This window comes from Lacerta agilis, chromosome 8 (assembly GCF_009819535.1).
Source record: "Lacerta agilis isolate rLacAgi1 chromosome 8, rLacAgi1.pri, whole genome shotgun sequence".
Lineage (NCBI taxonomy): Eukaryota > Metazoa > Chordata > Lepidosauria > Squamata > Lacertidae > Lacerta > Lacerta agilis.
Window position 1 is genome coordinate 79,786,965 of NC_046319.1, and position 11,422 is coordinate 79,798,386.

Sequence of the window (11,422 nt, forward strand, 5' to 3'; positions counted from 1 at the left end):
GCCGGGGCCACATAACACCGGTCCTGAGAGATCTACATTGGCTCTGTTATGTACTGAGTTGAATGGGATCCAAAATGCAGCCGTCTGATTGGTCCTAGAACAACAGGATCCAGAATGCAGCAGTCTGATTGGTCCGCAGGAGCCACCCAATCCAGCTCCAGGTGGAAGTGAATCCGCAACCCGATTGGCATACAGGAGTATCCTGGAATTAGCCAATCACGTGGGGCCCATTGTGTAAATAGTGTATATAAAGCAGACGTTTTGGGGCAACTGCATTCCTCGCTACAATGAGCTGAATAAAGAGCATGAAATCCACACTAGACTCCGAGTATCTTTCAGGCTCCCAGTACATTTCCGAGCACAATTCAAAGTGTTGGTGCTGACCTTGAAAGCCCTAAACGGCCTCGGTCCTGTATACCTGAAGGAGCATCTCCACCCCCATCATTCAGCCCGGACACTAAGATCCAGTGCCGAGGGCCTTCTGGTGGTTCCCTCACTGTGAGAAGCAAAGCTACAGGGAACCAGGCAGAGGGCCTTCTCGGTGGTGGCGCCCGCCCTGTGGAACGCCCTCCCATCAGAAGTCAAGGGTATAAACAACTACTTGACATTCACAAAATACCTGAAGGCAGCCCTGTTTAGGTAAGTTTTTAATCTGTGACATTTTAATGTATTTTAATATTTGTTGGAAGCCCAGCCAGATGGGCGGGGTACAAATAATAAAATTATTATTATTATTATTATTATTATTATTATTATTATTATTATTATTATTATTATTATTATGTCAAATCTTGTCTCCCTTCCCTTGTTTTGTTTCTGCATTGCTGATGCTTTCTGGATACATCAGAGTGGCCAGCCAGCAGCTCTGCAGAGGGACATTGGAAGTAGTCCCTATCAAGGGACCCCGTGTCCCCTAAGTTCATTATTTGTCAGAGAAGAATGATTCCAAGCAAGGCATGCTTTTATTATCTGTTGCAACAGAGCCCCCTGGCCTATGCCCTTGCAAGAAAGGACCCAGAACAAAGGTATGTGTCGGCTTTTAAAGACTTTAGAATTTGCCCAACCCTTTAGCCAAAGACCACCCAAAAGCATCCTATCAGCGTCACAGAAAGAGGAAGAAATGCAACAGGAATTGGAGTGTTGGCTTGTCTCCTGTTTGTCAGGATACCTGATAATGTTAGCTGATTACCTTATCCTGACCAGTCTGGACATACTTTTGAAATGGTAAATACATCAGTTCTGGAATCCATTATTACAGAGCTACCCCATTCATGTGACAAGTTTATCTATTTATAGGATTTTGAAGGATTTGCAAGTGAAAAGAATTCAGCCAGTCTATCAGGAATAGTAAATCCTTCTACCCAGAGGAAATATTTGGGGTCCTTAATGCCCTTTTAAATGTGTTGTGGAAGGGGGAAATTGTTGGGTTGCCTTTGTTTTTGTTATTTATTTGGAGTTTTTCATATTGTAATTTTATGTTGTGAACTGCGTTGAGATCTAAGAGTACAGGGCGGTATACAAATTTAATTAATTATTCAATAATATTATTAATAAACATAAGAGTCAAGATAGCTCTGGGACTGCTCTGTGAACTCAAATAAAGTGTCTGTTGTAAGAAAAAACTGCTCCTTTTCTCTTATGGGGTACACACTTCAAAATGACCTTAACAGATTAGAGAACTGGGCCAAAACAAAGTACTACACTTGGGTAAATAAAATAAAATAAAATAAAATAAAATAAAATAAAATGAAAGGCACAAATACAGGATGGGGAACACCTGGCTTGAGAGCAGTACATGTGAAAAGGAGTCTTGGTAGACCACAAACTTGACATGAGTCCACAGTGTGATGCAGCAGCTAAAAAAGCCAATGCAATTCTGGGCTGCATCAATAGGAGTATAGCATCTAGATCAAGGGAGGTAATAGTACCACTGTATTCCGCTCTGGTCAGACCTCACCTGGAATACTGTGTCCAGTTCTGGGCACCACAATTCAAGAAGGATACTGACAAGCTGGAACGTGTCCAGAGGAGGGCAACCAAAATGGTCCAAGGCCTGGAAACGATGCCTTATGAGGAACGGCTTAGGGAGCTGGGTATATTTAGCCTGGAGAAGAGAAGCTTAAGGGGGGATATGATAGCCATGTTCAAATATATAAAAGGATGTCCTGTAGAGGAGGGTGAAAGGTTGTTTTCTGCTGCTCCAGAGAAGCGGACACGGAGCAATGGATTCAAACTACAAGAAAGAAGATTCCACCTAAACATTAGGAAGAACTTCCTGACAGTAAGAGCTGTTCGACAGTGGAATTTGCTGCCCAGGAGTGTGGTGGAGTCTCCTTCTTTGGAGGTCTTGAAGCGGAGGCTTGACAGCCATCTGTCAGGAATGCTTGGATGGTGTTTCCTGCTTGGCAGGGGGTTGGACTGGATGGCCCTTGGGGTCTCTTCCAACTCTAGGATTCTATGATTCTACGATGGCATGGTGGATTTCCTTCATTTCCTCCCTTGGAGGGAGGAGGTGGGAATGAGGGAAGGGGCATTTACTGGAATTTGTATACTTTATCAAACACTATTTATTTAAATAAAGAGTGCCACTGAGCATGTACAGAATGCCCGAGCACGTGGTACAGCGTACAGAGCGTTTGACCTGTACCGGGAAGACTTGGGTTCAAAGCTGGACCGCACTCATCCTGATGACCAGGGAGCCGGTCACGCCAGTCACTCCCGGCTTTCCGGAAGCCATAAATGGCGAGGGCCGCATTCTGCCCCAGAGTGACTCACTCTGCCCTGGGGGGGTTATGTCACTCATCCTCTGGAGTCGTGTGCAGGATGGATGTCTCCTCCTGCCTCCGTCATACTCCCGAATGTGTCAGCAAAAGCCACATCGCTGAGGAAAAGGCTCTCTTTTGTCATCCCCCCAGCGGGGAGTTGAGTAACCCACACATGCCAGCCAGTTTCCTCCCACGAAGTTCTTTTTAAAGTTCAGAGATTTGAACTTTGAACTTTTAGAGAACAACCAGCTTCCAAATTTGCCTTTTCTCCTCACGAGACGCACACGGTACATTTAAAAATAATAATAATTAGCAATATTTAGGTCATCGCTGTCTCTTCCATGCTGTATTTTGATCATTTCAGAGTTTGATTTGATTTCTAGGTTGCTTTTCACACTCACATGAATCTCAAAGCGGCCGACAGACAATAAATAACAGCAACCTAGTAAAATATAATAGGACAGCGCAAATACATCAATTTATAAAGCCGTCAATGAAACAATTTGTGTTGCACACCACCCTGGGATGTTCTGATAAAGGGCAGTGTATAAATTGAATTAACAACAACAATCTATAAAATGCTGTTAACAGAAACAGCAATAAAAAAATAAGCTGAACGGCAAAATTACAGCAAGAATCTAATTATGATTCGATTAACAAATCAATACGGCATTAATGATCTATAAAACAATTGTGACAACATTAACAAAGCAGCAACTAAAAAAATAAGCTAAGTTCAGGCTGCGAAGTTAAGAGCCTCATGATGCTCGCAAGGGGGCCGTGACCTTTCATGGCTCGGACTAAGCTGCAAATCCTGCATTGCAGGGGGTTGGACTAGATGACCCTCTGGGGTCCCTTCAAGCTCTAGAAGCCCATGAGATCTTGTGGTGCCAGATATCTCTTGATGTGCTGCGCTCTTGCCCAGAAAGATGGCTGTGGCAGCAGCAAGTGGCTCCGATGAGACGCAAAGCAACTTAAAATAATTATTTAAAAATGTGACGTGGTTGTGTTTGTGGGTGATTTCGTGTTTCGGGTACCATGCTGCGTTATTTCTCTTTAAAATTCCCAATATATCGAATCGCGCATAACAGAACAATATAAGGACAGCAAATTGTTGCTTTTATTTCACATTTGCCTGTGCAGGCAGCTTCCTACGCTTCTGAGAATCCCAATTGGGGAGAGTTCCTTCCTGCTGCAGCTGTTGTGGTCAGATCCTGCTTGTAGGCTCCCCCCCCCGGGGGGGGGCATCTGGCTGGCCACTGTGAGTATAGGATGCTGCACTGGATGGGCCACTGGCCTGATCAACCAGCCAGGATCTTATGGAACCTCCAGGTCCAGAGGCAGTCTATCTTGCTTCCTATGTTTTTAGGCCATTAGTCCATAGTGAGAACAAGATGCTGGAAATATCTATCTATCTATCTATACACACACATGAGAGAACAAGATGTTGGGCTGGATGGGCCCCCTTTGGCCTGACCCATAAAGGCTCTCCTTACGTCCTGATGAAGCCTCCAGGCCAGGCGCAGTCTATCTGCCTCCCTGGGTTCTTGGGGGCATTTGGCTACTGCGAGAACCGGAGGATGGCCCTGATCCTTGCGCCCCCGGGCTTCCTCGCAGGGTTGTTGCTGGGAGGGTAGACTTGGGGCGGGCGGCGAGAGCAAGCGTGGCCGTCGTCGGGGCTCCTCCCGCGGGGCGCGCCCAGGGCGGCGGCTCCACCTCCCGGGGCGGAGCGCAGGCGGCGCAGCGGCCGCTGGTGCGGAGCCCGACGGGCAGCTCCGGCGCAGCAACCCGGCGGCCGGAGGGACGGAGCGCGCGATGCGCCTCGACGTGGGAACCGCCGCCACCGCCGCTGCCACGGCGCCCCCGACGACCTCGGCGCTTGCCGGGCCGGCCGCGCCCTCCTGTCCCGGTCCCAGCAGCAGCAGCGGAGGCTCCGTCGGCTCCGGAGACGGCCAGGTGAGGCTTCCCCTCGGCTTTCGGCTCGACGGCGCTCCTCGCTCCGGGGTCATCATCCTGCCGGGCAGGGTCCCCATCCCCTTGCGGGCTTTCTGGGGAGCCAGCCTCGAGGGGGCGGCCCTAAGCCAGTGCGCCTGTCTTGGTCCGGAAGGCTCCGGTCCGATTTCCAGAATCGTGGTTATTGAGCTGGGATTACCTGCGTGGCAGGGGGTTGGGCTAGATGACTCTTGGGGGTCCCTAACAACTCCACAGGTCTGTCATTCTCTCCTTATTACAGAGGAAAGAGGATAAATATCTAAAAACGGGAGAGATCCGCATGGGCACCAGAATCCAGAAGCTGGTCTCTTGGGCTTGCTTTCTTTAAATTGCAGTGGCGAACTTGCATCCCCTTGAAATCAGCTGGGATTACTTTCGAGTAAGCGCGTTCTAGGGATGTGTTAAGTGAACACTTGCCCTTGCTGTTGTAGTTATACTTGCTGATATATTTTTGAGATATGGAAGGTGCAGATTGGGGTGTCCTGCCTTATTATAGGGCTCTTGTGGGTTATCGAGATAACGCAAAGCACATTGTTTGAACTCTTGCAACAGGCCGCCAGCCTTCAGCGTTGTCCCATTTGCCCCCCCCCCCCCGCAATCCTGTACTGGGATGCAGGGTGCTGAACTGGGATGCAGGGCCAGAGAGACCCACATGCAGGGGTGTTGCTAGGTAAATTGGTACCTGGGGGCAAAAAAATTTTTGTCACCCCCCCCCCCAAGGCGTGGGAAGGTCAGGTAGTACCCGGTGCGGAAAATTTCTTGTCAACCCCCCCATTGATTCCCCCCCTGCAAAAATGGTTTTACGTTATTCCATATTTTCTTACAAAGGAATAACAAATAATAATAATAATAATAATAATAATAATAATAATAATAATAATAAAACAACTTTTATTTATATCCCACCCTCCCTGGCCAAAGTCGGGCTCAGGGTGGCTAACATCAGATACCGGTACATAACATGGGTATAAAATCAAACAATAATTAAATTACCTACTAAAAACATCTCAAAGTCTAATTAGATGGCTTTCCACAGGGTTAGGGTTGGGAACAACAGTAAGTGTTCCACTGAACTGATATTTCAGCTTTCACGACATAGGAAAACAGCCAAGTGAACAGCTATTTTGGTGGAGGAAGGTCAAGATATTAACTGATGGGCATGAAATTTCATATATAGCTATATATATTGTTCCTTGATAATTTGTTACCCCCTCCATTATGGAACCCGGGGCGGCCCGTCCCCCACCCCCCTTGCTATGCCCCTGCCCACATGCAAATCCTCCTTCAGCCGGGATGCTCTCTCTGCAAGCCTGACCCAAGTCAGAGGGTTGTTGTAAAGATGAAACAGAGTGTTGATAGATAGATGCGAGTCTGCATGGTGGCAAGTCCCACTGAATCCAAGGGGGCTAGCTCTGGTGGTAGCCCTATAGTAATAATAATAATAATTTAATTATTTATACCCCGGCCACCTGTATGGTTTGGTCAACGCTCCTTGGCTCAAGGGAGGAGCGATTGTCCTGGAAAACAGCCACCTACAACAGGGGTCGGCAAACTAAGGCCCCCGGGCCAGGTCAGGCCAGCCTGGTGGGTAGGCAATCGCAGCGGCTGGGGCTGAGGCTGGGGAGTGGGGAGGAGGACTACTTGTCCCCCTCACCTCATCTTCCAGCCCCCCCCCCCACGTGCCGCTTTTCTGGCCTGCCACAAGGTCTGAGGGACAGTGGACCGGCCCGCTGCTAAAATAATTTGCCGACCCTTGCTCTACAAAGTGGGCCAGGAGGACAGGATGAGACCTGGCAGCCCTTTTGGTAACCCTGCATTGCAGGGGGTTGGACTAGATGACTCTGGGGGGGGCCCTTCCAACTCTATAGTCCAGGCACGTTCAACAGGTAGATTGTGATCTACCGGTAGATCACTGGACGCCTGTGGTAGGTCACTGGTAGATCACTGGCTCCCCCAAAGAAGTTCAACAACTTTGGCTCCTCCCAGAAAGCTCAACAATTTTTGACCTGAACCCCCCAAAAGGGGGTAGATCACTGCCAGTTTTTAACTCTGTGAGTAGATCGCAGTCTCTTGGGAGTTGGACACCCCTGTAGGATTCCCATGGGGTAGAGAGCTCTCAATGGCCTCTACTAGCCAGGATGGCTCTGCCCTGCCTGCACAGCCGGAGGCAGTAAATGCTTCTGAATCCCAGTTACAGGTAGGTAGCTGTGTTGGTCTGCCATAGTAAAATAAATAAAAAATTAAAAAAAATCCTTCCAGTAGCACCTTAGAGACCAACTAAGTTTGTTCTTGGTATGAGCTTTCGTGTGCATGCACACTTCTTCAGATACACAGTGGCTGGAAGCCGCAGCAGGAGGGGAGAGTGTTGCTCTTGGGCTCGGATCCTGCTTGCAGGTTTCCCATAATGGGCTTCAGGAGGAAGGGCTAGATGGGGCCCCCTTGTGCCTGATCCAGCTGCAGCCTCTTCTGACATACCGTATTTTCCGGCGTATAAGACGACTGGGCGTATAAGACGTCCCCCAACTTTTCCAGTTAAAATATAGAGTTTGAGATATACCCGACCGCAGATTCTCCACCCGGCGTATAAGACGACCCCCGGCTTTTGAGAAGATTTTCCTGGATTATAAAGTAGTCTTATACGCCAGAATATACAGTAGTCTACACACAGACATGGGCACAAACCGGAGAGTTTCGGCTTTGCTTTGCATGCTGCAAAAGGGAAGGGAAAATGACACCGGTGTACGCAAATGTTTGCAGTTGCCGCTGGCTCACCTGAAAAATGTTCCCGTTGGCTCAGCGCGTGGTGGGAGGAGGTGGAGCAGAGGAGAGGAAGCTGCGTTTTACTCAAATCAGGCCGCTTGCACGGCTTGTCAGCTAAATATTGTCAGCACTGACCGGCAGCAAAGGATTTCCAGGGTTTCCGGCAGGGGACGTTCTTGCCAGGCTTACCCGGAGCTGCCAAAGATTGAACCTGGGGCATTTTCCTTCTTGCCGCTCTGGCCAGGCTGCTGCTCGAGGCGCCTGCAGTGGGGGGGCTGCTGCTACTCCCCACTGGAAACCCATGAAAGATGTCCTCACCCCTCTTGTGGGCTTCTCTTCTTGCTCAGGTGCCAGGGCTCACGCTGCGCTGGCAAGGGCCTGCGCTTGGCCTCCTGGGCCTTGTATGGGGTGAGGGCAGGCCCTGCCAGCTGAAGCCGTGCTCTGGGGCACCCCCCCACCATATACACACTTGTAGGATGGGGCAAAGGAGCCTTCCCACTGGTCAGATCTTGCCTGTTTCATAGAAACAGGAATGGTTGGCTTGTCAGTGGCAAGGATTCCTGAAACTTATTATATTTATCTGTTGCAATTATTATATCCCACTGATTGCTGCCACCCCAATTTAATCCCCACAACCTTCCTGTGAGGTGGGGTAGGCCGAGAGGCAGGAACTGGCCCCCAAGCTTGACCAATGAGCTTGGTGGCTGAGTGGAGGGATTTGTTTTTTTTTTAAATAAGAATTTATTGGTATTTTTTAAAAAAATACAAAAAATAGATACAAAATACAAAATACAAAACAGAACACTAATACAATACACAACAACACAACTAAAAAAGACAAAAAATAAAACCTCACAAACAAACATCTATTTAACTAAACTAATCTTATTTATAACCTTATTTTGGGGACTTCCTCACGTCCTCTCTTCTGCGTTCATTTCAAATATACTGTAGTAACTTTATAACACCTTTAAATTCTTCTTTCTCAGCTATTCTTAACCCTTATCTATCATCTTATATCTATAATCTTATTCCTAACCAAAAATACACAAAATCACAATTCTACCTTCTTATACCCTATTTTAATCTAACAATTTATTGCTATCGCCTATAATGTCCTCTGATTTCAATTTCAGATATCTAACTTCTCACATCGTTTCAAATATTCTTTAAATTTCTTCCAATCTTCTTGCACCTTCTCCTCCCTCTGGTCTTGGAGTTTTGCGGTCAGTTCTGCGAGTTCCATATACTCAATCAACTTCATCTGCCATTCTTCGACTGTTGGTAGCTCTTCAGAGTGGAGGGATTTGAAATCCGACCTTTCTCAGGTCACAGTCCAGCACTCTAACCACTACACCAGGCGTTTCTTTCACCCTGAAAAAGCAACCTTGTGGCCACATCATCATCCTATGGGGTAGCTTGGTGGGAGAGCGTCTCTTTAGCACGAAATGGGGTCATTTTCGCAGACACCTAGAGTTGCAACGGACCCTGAGGGTCTTCTAGCCCAACCCCATTGTAACTCAGGAATCTTTTGCCCAATGTGGGGCTCGAACCCACGACCCTGAGATTAAGAGTCTCATGGTCTACTGACTGAGCTATATGATTAACGACAATAGTAATAATAACAGTGGGTGGGCTTGCTGATTGGAAGGTCGGCGGTTCGAATCCCTGCGACGGGGTGAGCTCCCGTTGCTCGGTCCCAGCTCCTGCCACCCTAGCAGTTTGAAAGCATGTGAAAGTGCAAGTAGATAAATAGGTACTGCTCCAGCAGGAAGGTAAATGGTGTTTCTGTGCGCTGCTCTGGTTCGCCAGAAAGCGGCTTAGTCATGCTGGCCACATGACCCGGAAAAAACTCGCAAACCTGCTCGGTGCACGCTTTGCTTCTTCTGGCTGGGACAGAGGTGAGGGGTGGGTCAGGTGTGTGTGTTGGGGGGTGGGCCTCCTCAGGTGTCACCCTGTAGGGGGTAATACTCACCCCCCCCCCCGCCTCTGCCCGAGCCGGAAAAAGCAAAGTACGTTTGCGAGCATGCTGTCGGTGTGCGCTTTTTACCGGGTGGTGGGGCTTGGCTTGGCCGTCGCCGGGGGGGGGGGAGAGCCTGAGTGTCAACCCCTCCAGGGTGGTAAACAGGGCGGACCGCCCCCAACGCACCCCCCTTGCTCTGCCCCTGAACCCAGGAGGCGGCCAAATGAGGAGCAAGCCCTTCCCCATGGCCTTATCTCGTATTGTTCCGTTCATTATTTGTTCCCTTGACCCAGTTAGCGACTGACATGCAAAGTGATTTGTGTCAAACTGAGATCTGAACTCCAAAGCGAAAAACAACAACAACACCCCCAGCCCTTTATTTTCTGAATCCTGGACCTTTTGCTGCTTCTTGGCAAATTTACAGTCACACTTTCCTGTTTTTTTTAACGTACGTTTTTCACTGGTAACAAAGGTCTTGGGGAGAAAAGGCAGGGAGGGAAACTTGACTCTTAACCTTATATATTTTTCCTCCTATGAAGCGAAAGCACTTTTGGGTGAGCCAAATCGAGAGGGTTTCCCCGGCCTTGCCTGGAGTTCGAGGAAAGTATTGGTGTATTTTTTAAAACAACAACAACAACTAGTTGACAACATTGATTTTTTTTTTTTTTTTAAGACTGAAACGTGAAGTCTTGCACCTTTTCCCCCCCTCTCTGCCTCCGAAATATTTCCCCATTAGCTGGCAGTTCTTGCCCCAGAACAAAGCAAAATGTTTCCTTTCCTGATGACGCTTTTTGAACTTTGGCACTTGCAGAATGAGTGTGTGTTTGTGTGTGATCTTTTTGCAGCAGCAAACTGGGGTCTTTCTCATTTAGGGGAGAGGGGAAGACTGGCTTCAGAGAGCATGGTTTCTCAAAGGGTTGTTCAAAAACCTAGCTGGGATTTTGCGAGTTTTTGAGAACTGCTCATTTGACCACAGATGTCCGCTACCATAACAGAATGGGACCTGCATTGCCGGGGTTGGACTAGATGACCCTTGGGTCCCTTCCACTTCTCTGGTTCTATGGGTTGCTGTCTTGCACAGGCTAAAGATCTCTGGTTTCTCCTTCTTTTCGTAACGTAAAATCAAAAGATACAGAAAAACCAAAGCGGTAACAAAGTCACAAATGACAGAGGGTATATTTTCCAAATAGGCAGAGAAAGGTAAAAGAAAGCAAAACAGATCCCAGTATTTTGTGATTTTTTTGGGGGGGGGGGAGAGGATATTGTATATATGAGTCTGACAAATCATAAATGAAATCCCACCGACCGGTGTAGAAACGAAACACACAGTTTGTGGGTTCTTTCCTCTGCAATAGCCAGCGCCCGCATCTTCTCCTCTTGCAATGAGAGATTTCAAGTTCCGCAATGTCTTCCATTTCTGGGCCAAAGAAGTTCTTGTGGCAGGCAGCACCACTGCTCAGACGAAGTTACTGATCATCCCTAGAGGCTTGACTGGCTTAGGGTCAACACGGTTAACGTTCCCGGCATTGCCTCTGAGAACGCGCAGAGCGCATTTCCGCACCACCGCGAAACCGCCACGTGCGGGGGGTGGGCGGCAGGGATAACGGGCAGGGCTTCTGGGTCACAACGTGGCCTCGGCGCTTCTTTCTGTGAGCAGCACCCGGGCGGAATTGTTCGCTCCGCAAAGGAGCTGTTCACTTCCTGCCGCACCAATAATCCCCATTTCCAAAGGGAGCTCCAACCTGCCGGTGATTCACTCCTGCTTCTTTGCTAGTTATGTGCTCAGAGGCACCGAAACCAGGCCTGGCAGCCTGGAACTCGGAGATGCCAGTGGGCTGACTCACTCTGCAGGAGATGGCTCACCCGCGACTGGAGATACCTGTTTTCCCCAAGAAGGTTGCTGCCTTCCTCCTGGCTCTGATGCTACCCTTTTGTGAATTGT